The sequence below is a fragment of the Ochotona princeps genome, chromosome 18 (genome assembly GCF_030435755.1).
Source record: "Ochotona princeps isolate mOchPri1 chromosome 18, mOchPri1.hap1, whole genome shotgun sequence".
Taxonomy (NCBI): Eukaryota; Metazoa; Chordata; class Mammalia; order Lagomorpha; family Ochotonidae; genus Ochotona; species Ochotona princeps.
The window spans coordinates 20,285,163-20,303,789 of record NC_080849.1 but is presented as its reverse complement, the minus strand read 5'-3'; the positions used below and the strand labels follow the sequence as shown (position 1 = coordinate 20,303,789).

General features: G+C 52.4%; 1 protein-coding gene across 3 annotated transcripts in view; it reads left to right on the top strand.

Moving 5' to 3' along the window:
* The first annotated feature begins 10,686 nt into the window (after positions 1 to 10,686).
* The window catches only part of CTIF (cap binding complex dependent translation initiation factor), a 229,368-nt gene continuing 221,427 nt past the window's right edge, over positions 10,687 to 18,627 (top strand). For 2 of the 3 annotated variants that reach the window (XM_058676823.1, XM_058676826.1), the window contains exon 1: positions 10,687 to 10,892. The gene's annotated coding sequence lies outside the window, so the exon portion shown is untranslated. Of the gene's footprint in view, positions 10,893 to 12,082; positions 12,104 to 18,627 lie in introns of those variants that run through there. The other variant, XM_058676825.1, reaches the window with a different exon arrangement.

The following is an 18,627-nucleotide window of genomic DNA, read 5'->3' as shown; positions in this document are numbered from 1 at the left end:
TCCTGCTTGTGGCCTGATAAAGCAATCCAGAATGGCCCAAAGCCTTGGGACCCTGCACCCATGTGGGTGACCTGAAAGGAACTCATGGCTCCTGTCTTTGGATTGGCTCAGCTCTGGCTATTGCAGCCATTTTGGGAGTGAAGCAGTGGATAGAAGATCTTTCTCTCTGTCTCTCCTCTCTGTAAACCTGTCTTTTTAATAAAAATAAATGAATATTTTAAAAGAAGAAGGAGAAAGAGGAGATGGATGCTATCTCAAATCCTTTATGAAAAAGAGTAAGCACAAACAGATCTGCTAGTTGTGCCAGTGCAGAGAAGGAGTTGGGGTATATGTTAACACACCCGTAAAAGAGGGACAGGGGACCCAGGAAGATAACACCTCATCCCCTGAGCCTTGCCAAGGGCTGCAGAAAGTGCTGGAACCTTCACACAGGTTGGGCATGGACCCACACTCCAATGTCTCTCAGATTCCAAGTTGAACTTGCCTTCCTGGGTCATAGTGGAGAGTCCAGACTGTCGGTATTTTGTTCATGGCTCTATCCCCAATGTGCTCCCCAAATCACAACACTAAGGACCAAACCCAATGTGCCCTGACATGTGCCAAGTGCTTATGCAGTGTAGCACCTTTAATCCTGGCAATAAGTTTCCAAGTGCATTCCGCTATTTTCTCCAGGGTGACTCAGCTGCCAAGGTCAAGTGACTGTGCAAGATAAGGTGGCATGAGTCAACCCCAGGCTGCATCCAGCCTTGAATCACAGGTGCGGTCAGGACCTATTGCCTCCATGCCCCTGAGCCCAGCTCCTACCTCTGCCAATTCCCCTTACTGAGCTGCCTGGCTGCCTCTGGAAAAGTCCCTGCCTAGCCCTCTGCTCATCCACGTCACTTCTGGGCCTAGAAGCCTGGCTTGGGTCCCCTAGTTTTCAAGGGCTGCCCTTCCCCCTTAGCAGTCACTGCCTGTATCACGTTTAGAACATTCTGGGTTTTGATCTTCTCTTGCCACTTCCAATTAAAATGTGTCTTTCAGGGCAAGTGAAATTGCCCTGTGTTCCGAGTCCTGGTTCTGCTTCCAATTCCAGCTGCTTGCTGATGTGTGCCTTGAAGGGCAACAGGTGTTGGTTCAAATACTTGGGTTCCTACCACCCAGGTGGGAGACCTGGATGGAGCTCCAGGCTTCAGGCTTTGCCTGCGCCCAGGGCTGCCTGTTTTGGGCATCTGGGGAGTGAACCAGCAGATGGAAGATTTCTTTCTGTCTGCCTCTCTGCCTTCCCAAAAATTAAAATAAATAAGTAAAACTTTTTTTTATAAAAAGTGTCTGTCTTCAGACTTAAACTGTGAGATTACCCTAAGCTTACATTAATGCCCACTTTATGTACAGTTGTCATTCACAATATTTAGGGCAAAAGCATTACACACACTTAACATTAGAATTAAAATGATCATTTAAATGATTTGTTCACATGGTATTGATAAAGACTTTTTAAAAATAACACAGATTGGGCCCGGCACAGTGGCCTAAGTGGCTAAAGTCCTCAGCTTGAATGTGCCAGGATCCCATATGGGTGCAGGTTCTAATCCCGGAAGCTTCACTTCCCATCCAGCCCTCTGCCTGTGGCCTGGGAAAGCAGTCGAGCTTGGCCCAAAGCCTTGGGGCCCTGCACCCATGTGGGAGACCTGGAGGAAGTTTCTGGCTCCTGGCTTCAGATCAGAGCAGCACTGACTGTTGTGGGCACTTGAGAAGTAAATCATCAAACAAAAAATTTTTCTCTCTGTCTCTCTTCCTCTCTGTGTATCTGACTTTGCAATAAAAATAAAATAAAATCTTAGAAAAAACTAAGACAAGATGTTTTAAATTTTATTAAGTGACAAAGAGTAGGATGAGTATTGCTATCTTAAATGTGGTAAGTTGAGAATAAATCATGAAACCTCAGTCAGATTTCACTGGTTGTGTCTTCGTTATTTCCTGCCAGCACATTATTACTAGCAAATTAGGGACTGGGGCAAACACAGAGAATTGACAGTGTAGACTATGGTCCTAGGTGCATGTGTTGCCAAATGAGCCCTGACCTGCCAGAAGAAACCACTGTGATATTTACTGAAACTCATTTTTAGGTTAAAATGAGGTAAAAAAAAAAAAAAAAAAAAAAAAAAGCAGGGGTGAGCTTTGATCCATTACTAAGACTGGGCTGCTTGGTATGCCCACATCCCAAGTGTCCCACATCAGCAGAGCTCTCCTGGCTTATCAGTTTCTGATCCAGCTTCCTGCTAGCACACATCCCAGAAAGGCAGTAGCTAATGGCCCAACTATTTGGACCCCGACAGCCCATGTGAGAGATCTGGATTGTGTTCCTAGCTTTTGGCTCTGGCTTGACCCAGCCCTGGCTTTTCTGGGCATTTGGGAGTGAACCAATGAATAAAAAGATCTTTATGCCATTTCAAATTAGAAAATTAAAAAAAAAAAAAAAAAGGAGGGGCAGAGGGGAGTGGTACAATGGCTCAACTGGCTAATCCTTTAGCTTCAAGCCCTGGGATCCCATGTGGGTGCTGGTTTGTGTCCCAGCTGCTCCACTTGCCATCCAGCTCCCTGCTTGTGGCCTGGGAAAGCAACAGAGGATGATTCAAAGCCTTGGGACCCTTCAACCATGTGAGAGACCTGGAAGAAGTTTCTGGCTCCTGGCTTTGGATCGGCTCAGCTCTCACCATTGCAGCCATTTGGGGAGTGAAACAGTGGGTGGAAGATCTTTCTGTCCTTCCAATAAAAATAAATCAGCATTAAAAAAAAATGATCTAGAAAATGAAAAAAAAAACTTATTTGAAAAGCATTGATGGATTGAGGCTTGGGGTGGAAGGTGATGTCTCTCTCATCCACTGGTTCACTTCCGGAATGGTTGCAATAGCTGCAGACGGGTCATGTGGAAGCCAGCAGCCAGGAGCTTCCTTTGGGTCTCCTGTGTGGGTGCAGGGCCAATCATTTGCGCCATCTGCAACTGTTTCCCAGACGCATTACAGGGAGCTGGATCAAAAGCAGAGCAGCTGTGACTCTAGCTGGTGTCAATAAGGGATGTTGGCACTGCAGGCGGCAGCTTAGTTTGCTATGTCACAACACCACCCCAAAAATCATTTTTTAAAGATGTATTTTATTTACTTGCAAGGCAGAGTGACAGAGAGAGAGCACACTTCCATCCACTGGTTTACTCCTTAAATGTCTGCAGTGGCCAGGGCTGGGTGGGGCTGAAGCCAGGAGCTGGGGCTCCACTTGAATCAGCCATGTGGGTGGCAGGACCCATGACCCAGAGCTTTCATTCCCCTGCTTTCTTTTTTTTCCCCTCAAAGAATTATTTATCCTTATTGGAAAAACAGATCAGATTTACAAAGAGAAGAAGTGACAGAAAGAAAGATCACCCATCTACTGATTCACTCCTCAAATGGTCACAATGGCTAAAGCTGAGCCAATCTGAAGTCAGGAGCCAGGTTCTTCTTCCGGGTCTCCCACACGGGTGCAGGGCCCCAAGGCTTTAGGCCATCCTCCACTGCTTTACCAGGTCACAAGCAGGGAGCTGGATGGGAAGTGGAGCAGCTGGGACACAAACCAGCACCCTGGCACTTTGCAAGCTGAGGATTTAGTCATTGAGCCATTACACCAAGCGCCATCCACTGCTTTTCCAGGTATATTAGCAGGGAGCTGGATCAGAAGCCAAACAGCCAACACTTTGAACTGACCCTTTGATAATGGGATGTTGGTGGCTTAATCTACTGTGCCACATGCCAGCTCTAAAAAATAAGCTTAAAAAGTTGAACAGTTTACAGAAATGTGTAAAAACTGAACTTCCTTAAGAGTAAAAGGACTTTTAAATCACTTATTTGTAATTTTTTTCATTATTTAAAAACATATGTTCTTTAAAACATTATTTAAAGTGTCTATTTTGGTGACTTTATTAAACAGGGAAGTAAATCATAATCAAAACAAAATACATTTCATTTATTTTCTCTTGCTTAAAAATGTTTGACAGACATAAAAACTGTGTATGTTTATGGGGTACTATGTGATGCTTTGTCACATAATACACTGTGTAATTTCCAATTAAAGTAAATATAATTTTCTTTTCAAGCATTCATTATTTCTTTACAATGAAATCATCTAGAATTCTATTTTCTAGGTTTTTAAAAATACAGACATATATAGTACATTATCACTCCCTATAGTCACCCTACTGCATGAGAGAACCTTCCCATTCCTACCTAGCTAGAAAACAAACATATCTGGAAACTGTAGAAATGAGACTTTAAAAAATTTTTTTCCTTTAAAGAGTTACAGAGAGAGGGGGGAGAGACAATGCTGGTTTACTTCCCCAAATGGCCACAAATAGCTAGAGCTGAGCTGATTTGAAGTTGGGAGCCAGGAGCTTCCTCGAGGTCTCCCACATGGGTGCAGGGGACTGATGACTTGAGCCAACTTTTGCTGCATTTCAGACCACTAGCAAGGAGTTAGATTGGAAGTGGAGCAGCTGGGACTCAAACCAGTGCCTGAGACCCTGGACAGAGGATTAGCTTGCTAAGCCACCATGACAGTCCCCTGGAGTGAAACTTGTCTTCGGTGAGGTTGATGAACAAGGATCCCTGTCCGAAGGCATAGAATCACTTGAGACATTAAACACAGACATAGCACAGCATCTGCAGAGCCTAGTAAAACACCTGTTAACTAAGTGTTCTGCTAAAAGTAAAGGGTATCTGCTCAGAAGGATAAATGCAGCAAGAAGAGTGCTCCCTGGGGAATTAGAGAAGCTGGGATATTTCCAGAGGTGAGTGTGATACTCACCAACTCTGAGGTCCCAGGGATGGGGCATCACCTCCTTTCTGGTTGAGCTCCTGGGCAAGTTCGTTTCCCCCTCCCCGCTTCAGTCTCTCACTGTTGAAGGTACTAGATTTGACTGCTCGACTATTTTGTTTGTTGCCTGCTCTGTCAATCTCTGCTTTAGCTATTGTTCTTTGAAAAGGGGTTTGTTTGAAGGTTTGCACATATTGAAGAAGAAGACTGGGGCAGACCGGAATCCTTAAACTAGGATAGAAAGGGAATGACGGCTTCAGGAGGGGAGAGTGCCAGCTAGAGGACCTCATGGTCCAACCCATCCCCAATACCCTCACAGGCACTGCCCCACTTCCAGTCTGTTCTGGGCCAGAGTCTCTGAACTGAAAAGGTGCAAAACCTGTTCCACAGTGCAGGTGAAGAGCAATACAGAGAAACCCAGTCTAGCAGAGACACAATGGAGCATCCGGGCTGAGAACAGGGGAATGCAGCTGCTCTAGGCATCTCACTCTCCCTCTCCTTCTCTTTTCCTCCCTCTGTTCACTGCCTTCTACCTGGTCCACTTTGGCCACCAACTGTCAGCAACGAGCAGAGGTTTCTCTGCTTCTTCCTTCAGATTCCTGCAGGAGGTAATCTGATTGGTTCAGTTCACCTGATGGTGTCAGCGACATCAAGTCCAGCCTTGCAATGACCCTAGGGGCCAGGTGTATGTCTTGGTCCAACCTGTCTTGGCTGCCCCTCCAGGGTGAGACCTCCCAGGGTGAGACTTGCCTGGGTGGCCTGACAAGGGAGGATTTTTTTTTTTTTTTGGCAGAGATTGTGGTGAGGTGTTACATGTCCCGTGACCCACACCAAGGGCAAGGCACACTGGCCACTGGCCTGTGAAGTCTGAGCTTGAACCCTGAGGAATGCCTGATGAATCACGAGCTTTGCTGTCTTTGAGTCTTGCAGGATGAAAATTCTGCTTGTGTTACATTCAGGGTTTCAGTTTCATGAGCATCGGAAACCCATTCTATGTGGCCAGAATGAAGCAGTTTCAGGTTCATCTTCAACTGTAGGGTTTCCTTGGTTAGGGAAACTCTTTAGAGAACACAGAGTCCAGCCCTGGGAAAAACGGAGGCCTTAGAGAGAGCCAAGTCACCTAGCAGACACGGGAAACCTGTGAGCTCATTCACACGGTTTGTGGCCTCCCAGAGCTTGGCTATGCCTTCCTCATAGCACGCTCCAATAATCATTGTTTGGGGTGGGCATCTGGAAGGTGGCGGCATCCCCATCCTGGGGTGGAGTGCCTGAGTCAGGTCAGGGTGACTGCTGCTCTCCCAGCTTCCTCTAATGTGGGCCCTGAGAGGCAGCAGATGATGATTCAGTCCTGGGGTACCTGCCACCCACATGGGAATCACATGTAGAGTTATGGGATTCCCAGCTGTGGCCTGGCCTAGTCCTGGCAGTGGGGTATTTGGGAAGTGAACTAGAAGTTGGGAGATCTTCGTTTCCCTCTGGGTTTCAAATAAATGGAATAAACAAATATATTAAATAAAGATATTCATTGGGGACTGGTGGGTTGGCTCAACTGGTTAATTCTTCACCACCAGCGTCGGGATCCAACATGGGCACCAGTTTGTGTTTTAGGTGCTCTACTTCTCTTCTAGCTCCCTGCTGTGGCCTGGAAAAGCAGTGACGGGTGTTCCAAAAGCCTTGGAACCCTGCACCTATGTCCTGTGAAGACTCCTAGGGAGACTTGGAGGAATCCCCTAGCTTCGAATTGGCCCAGCTCTGGTCATTGCAGGCATTTTAGGAGTGAGTCAGCAGATGAAAGATCTTTCTGTCTCTCCTTCTCTCCGTAAATCTGATCTGCCTTTCCAATATACACAAATAAATCTTAAAAACAAAAAAGGCATTTGTTGGTTGGTTTCTTACAGGTGCTGCTTTTCTCCAGCTCACCATATGTTCTCAATGCACAGCCCTACCTCCATCACTGACTCTGCCTTAGGGGATCACTTTGCACCTGCTCTGAGACTGTCCTGGAAGCTGAGAGGAGGCCAGGTGAAATCTAACCAGGTCCTATCGAAGCATTATCTCTCCAGGCCAACACTACAGGAACAGAGCCCCGACACCCAGCTGGCCCCTTCTGTACCGTGCAAGGTCAGTGCCCATCAGGCTGCCCACTGAAGCTACAGACACTGGCACAGTGGGTGCTCCTACCACATCTGCAGTGCACCTAGGCCAAGGCCACACTGCTATTAGCAGTAAGGCCGCTACTGACCTCCTCCAAACAGGAAGCTACAAGGGGATGGAGACTTCCCTTCCAGTCTGCCCACTTCAGCCTTCTGAGGACCCTCCCTTCCCTGCCCTACCTCCCTGCCCTGTCTGGGGCATCAGCCTGGACTTCCCAGCTCCTGCAGGCTAGGGACACTTCCCTCCCCCAGCATGTCTGTGGGCTCCCTCCAGACTGTCACCAAACGTGTGAGCCCATGCAGCAACTCCCTGCCCCACTGTCCCAGAAAAGGCTATGGTTGGGGAGAGGAGTGGAGCAGAAAGAAGCAATGGCAACAAAGGAAAAACTACTTATTGTCTTGTTTTTAGATTTATTTTTTTGAGACAGAGTAACACAGAGGACAGACACAAAAAGATCCTGTACCCCTAGTTTACTCCCCAAAAGGCCACACTGGCTGGGGTTGGGCCAGGCTGAAGCCCATAGTCTGGAACTGCTTTCGCACACACCCCCCAGCCCCGTAGGTGGCCAGGGCTCAAGCACTTGGGCACTGTTGGGTTGGACCAGGAGCGGAGCAGCAGAGGTTCAGACCGGCACTGTGATATGGAGTACTGGTGTCACAGGTGGTGGCTTAACGTGGTTCGCCATGAGGTTGGCCCCAAAATAGTTCCTTTTACTAGTGGATTTTAAATAAATACTTAAAACGGAGAGAAAAACATGTTGGCTTTTCATTTCTCCCCTAGGTGGTGGACATGTCAGATAAGGATGATTCCCGGCCACTCAGAGCCTGCTGCAATGACACCAGAACCGGTGTGAGTTCCCCCCTGCTCCCTGCTCCTGCCCCAGGCACCTGCAGTCCATTAACTTTGCACCCAGCAGCTCTGCAAACCCGAGCTTGCAGGCCTGAGCACAGGGTCAACTACAAAGCAGAGAAAGGGCCACAACAAAGGAGGAGCCAAGAAAGGCCCAGGCACCATACCCAAGAGAATGTAGGTTAGAGACCTCCAGAGCCTTTCTCTCCAAGACCCCTTTCTTGGCATCATCAGAGGCCATGCCAGCAAATGCTCAATAGAGAAGAACATCAGAGTTGTGAACAGAACAGATAGAGGATCGTAAGAAGGGTTATTAACTTAGAGGTGAAGCTGAGACCTTGGGTGTGGAGGGTACAGGTTATATTGTGGAGGGCCGGGAGCAGTAAGGTGGGGGATTAGGGACTCTGGCTGCCCAAGGCAACCTGGGCAGTAGTAGCAAGCTGCAGACCATGAAAGGTTGTCAGCTGATAGGGAGCAGAGTGAGGCTAGGGCAGTGGTGGGGTAATAATAGAAGACTAGCATAGGTCTAGGGTTCCTTGCAGGCCAATCGAATGAACGTCACACACTAAGACAATTCACCCTGAGGAATACTTCCTGCTGGACTGAGTGTGCAGAGAGAAAAGCTCAGGGGGTTATTCTGTGTCAGAAAGACCCTCGGACACAGAGGACAGCCAACTGAACACTTTGCTGGGACACAGCCAGCTTTGGAGCCTTATCCTCGATGGCTCTTGCAAGGTCCAGCAAGGGCCCCAAGGTCACCTGTTTGGAGGGTAAGTCTGCTGCCAGAGGGCACCCAGGCAGGAATTTTAGCATTTAGGCTATCTGGAGAGCCCCAGTTACCCAGGTGCCACACCCCAGAGCCAGCAGGTGCACTCCGGAGATGCTTCACATTCTGCACATTGCTCAGCCTATCCTCACCTCTGGAAGGTGTGATGCAGAAGCCAGTGTGAAGCCCGGGCCACCAGACAATCCCATTCTTGTGTTTTTCCCTGGCAGGTGGCGTGCCTGTCACATAATGTGCAAAACTGGCACTGACAGCAAGGTACGCAAAGGAGAATTTGTTGAATGGAGACACTCCAGTGCTTCTATTCACAATTTGGTAAATCCAGGAAATTTTCCAGATGTTAAAGCATTGAAATAACTCACTGCTGAACCAATGAGGCACTCACGCTTAGAGGGACAAGCCAGTGGGAGAGTTAGGCATGTTGAGACAGTTCCTGTGGAGGCGGAGTGGGGGCAGCAGGTAGGTTCTAGTGCCCAGATAACTAATTGGCCTCCAGGACTCACTCTGCTACTCCTAAAACCACAGGTGGGGAGGAGTGGCTGATGTCCCTGGACCTACTGTCTCCCACCCTTCCCCAGGAGGGAAGCTATGCCCTCGGGTGCAGGAACCCAAAGAGCTGCCCTACAGAGTATGAATGCAACTGTGGGCTTTCTTTCCAGATGTGGCCTCTAGGATGTCACAAGCCCAGAAGGCAAACTGACTGGAAAAGCAAAAATTCCACTCATCCTTAGAGACCCAGGCCAAGCCCCACCTCCCTCCCCTGTGGTCTTCCTTCTGTCTTCTAAACACACCCCTGAGCCAGCCTACTCCAGCAACTGGGCCACTTCCTACCCAGCCACTCCATGGAGAGCTTGGGAATTAGGTCTCTTCGCTCTGGTCTGGAGCCTGAGTCAGATGCTCACCCTGGGCCTCTTTGCCTTTGTTGGAAATCTTAGTAAATCTTCTGGAAGGTGCCACCTCCTCCAGGAAGCTTGACCTGGTTGACTCCTACCCTCATCCATCCTCCATCCCAGCTGGCTGTTTCCCCAGGAGGGTTCCATTAGCACTTTGTGGGTGGCTCTAAGCAAGTGCTGAAGTATGGCTTCTGCTTTCCTTGGCTGTGACTGGCTGTACTAGCATGAGTTCTTTCTCATGTGTGTGTGTGTGTGTGACAAATGACATAGGAGTGCATTCCCAGATGTAGCTGGTTCGGAGAAAGTGCTCACCAAATTTCACCTGAATGAACTAATAGACCATGTCTAGCTTCACGGATCCAGACAGGTCCTTCGATGTGTCCCCCATCCCCTGGCATCTCACATTTCTTCAGAAGCCCCTCTCTACAAAGCTGCGTTTTAATCCCAACACCAGTGACTTAGCCATGTGAGCATTGAATGGTGCATTGCCTCCGATGATTCTCCTCTTAACCACGTCCCAGGCCCTTCGCCTGGTCAATGCAAAACCAACTCAACTGGTTGAAAAGTGCACACCGAATGACAGAATGACAACGTCTCGCGTCTGCTACGGAGAAGCCCCAAATGTGAATGTTTAACACACACTGTCTCAGTAACAGAAGGCGCTGACAGGGCCCCAGTGCGCGCACAAGCCCCCCTCCTGTCTGCAAGGTGTGTGTGTATGTGGGGGTGACTGCACTAGAAGCACCGACATCCTCGTCTTGCTAGCTGCTCCTTCTTGTTTCCTGCAAGCCTGAACCGCGCCTACCGCCGCCCCGCAACCCCTCCCGCCGCCAGCCCTGCTCCGCCTCAGTCCTTAAAACCACAGAGGAGACGCCCCAGGACCGCGCCAGCGCGGGGCGACCAGCTCTGGCACCACTAGCCTGGGTTACCCCGGCGCTGCAGGTGGAATTCTCGTGTCCCCGCGGTCCCCACGCCGCCCGGATCTCCTGGGCCCGCCATCCTGGTGAAGAAAGGCGGACTACGTTTCCCGGCAGGCCTGCGGCAGCCCTCTTCCCTCTCAAGTGTGCGCACGTGGCCGGAGGGGAGGGCGGGGCGTGCGCGTCACTCTCCCACATTCTCTTTCCCTGTGTCAGAACCGGGCGCGTTTTTTTTTCCTTCCTTTACTCCCCCCCGCCCGCCCCTCCCTCCCTCCGTCCCTTCCCTCCCTCCCTCCCCTCCCTGCTGAGTCCTGCGCTGGGGCACACCGTCCCCTTCGCAGCTCGGACGAGTCGAACTCGAGGCAGGAGACGTCGCTCCCTAGCCTCGTCCCTCCCTTCCCTTTCCCTGCCCCTTCCCCCACCCCCGGCTCGGGCTCCGCGCGGCAGCCACTGGAACCCCCCCCGCCCCCCGAGGTGAGCATCGCCCCCCGTGCGTTCCCCCTCCCCCCTTTTAGTCAGGGACCCGGACGGAGGGTTGCGGTGACGTGAGCGTGCTTTCAGATAAATCCTGGAAAACCGCCTCAAACAATCGGCCCCTTTCCCCCTTTCTGCTCCTGGGCCAGCAGGGCGGTCGCACTCCCCCGCCCCCGCCGCCGCTCCGGCATCCCTCCTCAGGGGTCCATGCTCCACCCTGCCGGCCCCCATCCTGGCTAAGCTCCCTTCCCCACAGGGATTCCCGGTCGTGGCGGTGGTGGGGGTGGAGGAACCGTGGCCCTGCGGCTCGGGCGCAGCTGGGGGTTGGGGGGGGGCGGCGGCTGGAGTCCGGCTAGTGTCGGAGGGCGCGGTGGAGCCGCTGTCAGGTGCGGGGTTCTGACCCGCGGGAGGCAGGGAGCGAGCGTGACTCCTCTCGCTTTTGTTGTAAAGCCGGCATTTGCTGCGTCCGAGCAGTTGGTCCAGTGGCCGGACAAACTTGCAGCTGTTGGGCCGTGCTCGGGCGAGGTAGGGAGCGCGGCCCGGGTTTCGATGAGGGTGTCCCCAACCGCCCCTGCCGCCTGGCCCCGGGCTGGCTGCACGGGAGTGCGTGTCCGTCGCAACGCGCACGGTTGTCTGGGGGATGGTTGCCGTCTAGACAGCCTGCAGCCCCCACCCTCCGTCCCCAGGAGCCCCCATGGACGCGCGCCCGGGAGATGGGAGTGGGGGGCCAGACCGAATTGGTAGAATCCTCTGTGCTCGCCGATTGGGAATTCTGCGAGCTTATTATTATTATGTATTATTGTTATTGTTATGATTGTTCCTTGTCGCCCTGGTGTCATGGGGCCGGGGGAGCGGGCAGTGGCCGAGCGGTATGAAGTTGGAACAGCCGGCTCTCTGTGGCCAGGGCCTGCAGCGGCTGAAGGGTGGGCTCCAGCCAGAGCTTGTCAGCACCAGAGCAGGTGACTGTGTCCTGCGGTGCGGGTCGTTGCCAAGAGCGGCTGGGGGAGGTGGGGCGAGGATAGGGGAGTGGATGGAGGCTGGGGCTGCAGCGGAGCTCTGGGGCCGGCGAGGGCCGCGTATGGATGGATGCCTGGATGAGACTGGGGGCGGGGATCTCGCCGGGTGTTGCTCTCCAGTGCCACTGGGAACATTCGGGTCCGAGTCCCTTGGCTGGGCAGCGTAGGCTCCGTCAGGCTTCGAGGAGCTTTCAGGTCTGGGACCGGGGGTGGGTGTGTGAGGGGAGGGGCACAGTGTGCAGGGGGAGGGCTGACTGGCGGTGCCGCGTGCTTCCCCGCCCCTGAAGCGAGCCGTCGCCTCCTCGCAGGCTGAGCTTGTGTACATGTGTGTGTGCATGTGTGTGTGTGTGTGTGTGTGTTTACGCACCGCTCCGTGTCGTGTGAGTCTGTGAGCGAGTGTCCGACAATACAGAGAGGGTTCGTGGTCCGGGGAATTCCTTGCGGGTCTTGTGTGCCCCTCCGGTGTGCGGGAGTCTCCGGGCCCACGATGCTGCCGAGTCACACTGAACCCCGGCCGGGCGGGAGGTGTTGGGGGCAGGTCGGCTGGGCCGGGAGGAGCTGCGGGCGCTCAGGTCGCCCCCGCCCCTAGTCTGCCCGCCAGGCTCGTTGACCCTTGCACTGGGTGCGCGTGCTCGCGTGTGTTCCCGCGCCGCCGTCTGCACAGACTCTGGAGAGAGCACGCTCCGCGCCTTCTCCCAGGCTCCAGTCTGGGGACCGCTGGGAGGGACCACTGTCTGCCCTGCCATGCCGCGCCCTCCCAGGGCCCAGCCCACCGATGCAGCTCTGAGTTCAGAGCTGAGTCTATAGCCTAGGGGGTGGATTAGCTCAGGGGCGGGAGACCTTTCGAGCTGGAAGGAAGCCGCCAGAGCATCTGGCCAGCGGTCGCTGGAAGCTCGGCTGGGTGAAAGTGACACAGCACAAGCGCTGCTGCGGCAGCCGCAGACCCCAGAGCAGAAGGTGGGAGGTGGGAGGTGGGAGGTGGGTGGAAGGAGCCGTCCAGGGCACAGGGAGAGACCGCCTTGCTCCAGGGCCGCCCGGCGGTGGCCTCAAGCCTCAGGAATCCAGGCCGGGAGGATTGGGCTCCGCGGGCAGCTGGGGTGGAGGTGGGAGAGTGGGAGAGTGGGAGAGTTGGGGGGGGGGTGTTTCTGGAAAACTCAATTGCACGGGAACGAAATGCACCCGATCGGAGAAAGGCAGCCAGGGCACACTGGGGTTGCCTGAGGAAACTCCCAGGGCCTGTTTGAAGCAGGATTAGATTTACACACAGATCGTCTGTCGCCCAGGTCAGGTGTCTACTCTGGATAATGTATGTGCAGAGACAGTCGTTTTGGAACGCGTTGCAGGGGTGCCGCGTCCTCGGTGGTTAGCAGATTGCTGACATAATCATATGCCTGTCTGACTACACGGCAGACTCGCCCCTCCCCACCTAACCATCCACACCTGTTACTGCATTTACTAAGAGGATCCTGGGAGCTGGCGGAGTATTCCTTCTTTGTGACTTCTCTTGGTGGAAGCCTGTGCCTCTTATTTATATAGGAGTGACCACTTTTTGACACCCCTGAAGTACTGAGCCTGAAACAGGGTGAGTCATGCTTTGGGGTTGGCGTTGCTGGCAGTTTCCGGTGAGAAGAGCCACTGAAGAGTCTGCCTTGGTGCTGTCATCCAGCCACGCAGGTGCTGCTGGAGGATGGAGGCCAGCTGCGACCATCCAGTGCCTCCCAGGGCCCCACCTGCATGGAAGGCCTGCTTAGAACACACATGTTTATGCAGTGCATGTCTTTGTGTTGTATGTGTTCATGAAGCCCTTACTGAATCCAAGGTTAAAAACCATTATATTTTATTTTGGTTTTTAAAGAAGATTTACTTTTCATTTATTTCAAAGACAAAATGACAAAGATAAGATCTTCCATATCTTGGTTCACTCTCCCAAAAGGCCACAAAGGCTGGGGCTGGGTGGAACTCTGGGTCTTCCATGTGAGTGTCAGGAACGTAAGAACACAGGCCGTCTTTCTTTGCTCTCCAAGGCACGTTAGCAGGGAGGTGGAGCAGAGCTCACTCAGGGGATGCTGGTGTCACAGGTGGCAGCTTAACCCCTGCTGTGCCACCATGTGGGCCCTGGCCATTGGATTTGCAGTGAGAGCCTCTGAGAAAACATTGCAGGTTGTACTCCCTGAACTGCAAAGCCAGCTTAGAGTTCATGCATGCCAAGGTTCTCAGCCAAGCCTGAGGGGCATTCAGACGGACCAGCGGGTTTACCATTCCTTCACAACTCTGTATTGGACACCACATGTTCGTGTGTTTAGAAGGACACGGAAAGTTTAACACATGGCCCCAGTCGTATGTTACATGCTAAAGACATAGTCCACCCTGTAGAAATAAATATAAGGGTTTAAGTCCAGTACAGGTTGATTGAAGGTGGGACTTGCAATTTGATACGTCAGCTGATTTTTTAAGTCAGCGATTTGTAAGGGTGGTGAGTGATGCTATAAACATCCAAACAGTCTGGCAGAAGAAAGGCTCCCCACCCCTGCAGGAAGGGATCCTGCTGTTGCCTGTCATCCTGGACTTCAGGCCATATGCACTGTCTACAGCAGGTGTGTCCTTGTGTGGAACTTGGGTTGCTGATGGGAAACGACTGACCTGTCAGATGCCACCACAGCTGGTTTCTCGGAGCAGGGAGTTGCTGGGCCAGCACCTCCAGGACCCTGCCCAGTGTGGTGTGCCATGATTCACCAAGAGGGAGGCTGTGGCTCCCATCAAAGTCTCACTCCGGGCCCTGCCTGGGCTTTGTGGTTTCTGTCTTACACATCTGTGTGGGTGTTTGCACAGGGGCCTGCTTTTTTGTTTGTGTTTTGTTTTAATCAATTCCCAGGCTTGCTTCTGCGATCCTGTGTGGGTTTGGGGGTCCATCACCCTTAGTTTTGGTTCATGTTGTTTGCAGCCTAGCTGCAGAAAATGGGAGGTTAGGATGGAGGGTTCCTAAGCCCATAGCAGGGACAGGAAGTACAACTGGTCAAGCACACTGTCATTTGGAGGATCCCTGTGCTCGATTGGCATTTCTGCAAGACTTCCTGATCCTTCTTCACCTCATGCTATCAGTGGTGGGCATGGAGGATGGGGAGAGCACGTGGCTCCTCCACCCCTGGGGCCTGTTGCTGACCCTCATCCAGAGCTCCTTCATTCACATGCAGGCCTGGGCTTTCTTCTGCCCTCTGCTTCCTCCTCCTATGGGCAAGTGCACCGTGCTGTGTGCCCATGCCGCCTCTGTAAGCTGGCTGATTGCTGTCTGCCTGGAATGCCTCAGGTAAGCTTTGCTGCAGTTCTAAGTTGTGATTCATAATGGGTGAGTACAGTGCCATCATGGGGTTGTGCCTCCCAGATCCAGGGTAGATCACTCTGAGAAGGCCTTAGGCTTCAAAGGAGGGTCCCTGGGAGACCCTGGCAGAGTGACACAAGAAAGACTGGGCTTTGCTGGTGCCCCCAGCCTTCTTTTTGTAGACCATGATGCATTCTGGAAAAAAAATATTCAGGGCTGCTGCATGGTGGCTCAGTGTCTAAATCCTTATCTTTCAAATGCTGGGATCCCATATGGGCACCGATTCATGTCTCGGCTAGTCCACTGCCCTTCTAGCCCCTTGCTTTTGGGCTGGGAAAGCAGTAAATGATGGCCTAAAGCCTTGGGACCCTGCACCCACATGGGAGACCTGGAAGAAGCTCCTGGTTCCTAGCTTTGGATTGGCTCAGCTTCAGTGGTTCTGGCCATTTGAGGAGTGAACCAATGCATGGAGGATCTTTCTCCGTGTCTCTCCTTTCCTCTATAGCTCTGATCTGCCTTTCCAATAAAAATAAATCTTAAAAATTAAATGAAAGTTCAATCCTTCATTACCAAAAGGCAAGACCACACCTCCTCCTTCTTGGTTCTGGGGGAAAAGCAATCTAGTGTTCGCTTTCTTGCCTTGAGGTTGCTTTCCTGGAATATGGGCCTTTGTGCCTTGTCTTTCACCTTCGGCTTCCAGGAACTGATGAGTGAAAGTCTGGGGGACAGGCAGCATGCCTGGGGAGCCCCAGCCTTCCTAAGGTGGCTCTGTGGCTGTGCAGATCTGTGGCAGGGTCCTCAGGAGACACCTGAAAGTATGGGCCAAGCTGTTAGATAGGAATACGTCTGTAAGAGTAGAAATCTGTTGATTCTCAGCTGATGCACATCAGGACGAAAGTACCGTTAGGGAGGACAGGAGGGTAGCAGAGAGCTGTATCGACACCGGCACTGTTACAGTGCCCTGCACTGGATTTGGCTTTACACTTTGTAGAAGTGTCACACAGATTTTATCATAGGCTGTCACCGTCATTCTCACTCGTGGATGGGCACATTGAGGCTTTGCATTCTGACTTTCTGACATCAAGTTCAATGCCCAGGGCTTACCATTCTGGGAGTTGAGTGCTTTGAACTGTTTGGAGCTCCCTTGTGTCTGCTATAGCCATGGAGCCAGACACCAATGCTAACTAACTTGCCCAGGGGAGTGAGTGGAGGATGAAGGAGGTGGTTACAGAGCAATGCTAGGTGGTAGGAAGTCGGTCGCAGACAATTTCATGCAAGAGATGAATGCTGGAGCAGATGCAGGAGGTTTTTTCCTCAGCCCCAAAGTGTTTAAGAGGAAACTGTGTATTTCCTTGGGATAGGAATGGGTCTGACCACCTGAGTGTTGGCTGATGTGCCAGCTGACCAGTATTGGGCTCTGTTACTGTGCCTGGCCTTGGGCTTGCCACACTGAGGAGGCACAGTCTCCTGCCCTCAAGCAGCCCACTGTGGATGGTGGACAGATGGTGGACAGGTGCCGGACAAACACTGAGGTGATTGGCTTCTTGGTGGTGTTATAACAGCACAGACCAAGCAAATAGGATTTTGCCTCTGAGATCATGGAGTGCTTTCTGAAGGAGGTAACTCGGGAGCTAGGTGCTAATGGATGTAAAGCTAGGAGATGAGACAGGAAACAGACATTTGAGAAGGGAGGGTAGGCATAAGGGTGTGTGAGGCATGAGGCAACCTGGCTGTGTGAAAAAAACCTGGAGCAGTGAGGTCAAATGCAAGGGCGGCCAGGTTTTCAGCCATGGGTGGTCAGCCTGTGAGTAAAGCTAGGAGGAAAGTTTTTAAAGCAGGATAGGGGTATGCAGCTGTGGGGGAGGAGGGCACATGACCTGGAGACAGTGGCATTGGAGCTGCTGAGACCAAGGCAAGTACCCGACTGTGTGCAGGGCATAGGGAAGGGAGGAGACCTACAACCTAGGGATGCAGCCAAGGTCACCTGTGAGTCGTGCTGGGGGAGGAAGACCTGCAGTAGTAGCTTAGGTTTGGGGGCTGTGGAATTCCACTGAGGCCCAGGGTGCTGGTCTTGCTGACCAGCTGGATGTCAGCTGTAACTCAGATGTGAACTTGTGGTTGCTGGAGCTGGTCTGCTGGGGTTGGAGTGAGCAGAAACATTGTGGGGAGTTCAGTGCCACAGGCTGTGGATGTGAACCATTGACAGGAGGGTTCGATGGTGCAGTACTCCAATGGGACAATACCTCGTACCCCAAAATGGGAGCTTGCAGTGTGAGCAGGAGCTGCTGCTATGGGAATGGGGGACTGTCTGCCGCCTAGCATAACCGTGACCGTGACCGTGACCGTGTGGGGGATGCTATAGACAATAGGAATGTTCCTCTCCCTTCCTTTGTCAGAGAATCCTTTGTCACACCAGGGCCGCCAGTCAGGGAAGCCAGGCGGGGATGCTGTGTCATGCTGGCGACAGCCAACACGTTTGCTTCAGCGGGAAATGCTAGAGTGAATTGGGGAAGAGGTGTTTGCATATCTAACAGACAGCATTGAGCAGAAAACACTGACCAACATTGATCCAAGAGGAGTACATGGCTGGCTTTCCCTGCTTTCTGGCAGCAAGCATTTGAGCTGGGGAAATGAAATGTAGGCCCCTGGGACCACGAATCAAGCCAGAACAAGCCAGGCAAAGGAAGCTGGAGCTGGGCACAGATACCTTCCATCCTACTTGCCCTCATTTTCACAGAGCTGATGCATTTTAGGCAGCAGTGCCATCATTTCAGGTTGGAACTAAAAATCCTAGCAGGGGTCCAGGCTACAGCTGCAGGGGGCTGTGGCCAGGGGAAGAAATCAGTGAGTCCTGAGTGGTTGTCCCAGCCCCTGCCATTCCACTGTTCAGGAGGTCCCTTGCAAACGTCCCAGCTGTGGAGCACCCAGGGATGCAGGTGGGTAGAACAGGAAACCTGTCCGAGAAGAGTTTAACCCTGGAGGTCATGAGGCCATCCCCTGAGCTCTCCATAGGGTCAGCTGCAGCGGTGGTGGTGTGCACAGGAAACACCAGGACTGCAGGTCCAGCAGTGCCTGCCCCAAGACTAGAGACAAGAGCAGGAATCAGAACAGAGGCTCACATCTGGGGAGGGTGCGGCCGGCAGTCAGTCTGTCCATGGGATTTGGAAACTGCAGACCCACTGGACACCAGGCAGCACTAAACATGTGCTCCAAGAGGCTCCCCACTTCCCAACTGAGGAGAACAAGGCAGGGACAGGGTCCTCCTGATTGTGATCCCCAGGCTTTCCGGGTCCTGGCGGAGATGTTGGGGACTCTCTCTGCTGGTGACTTTATCCACCACCGCAAGAACCACTTCAGGCCCAGGGCCCTGCTAAGTGAGTCATTTGGGTGTTAATGGGAGGGG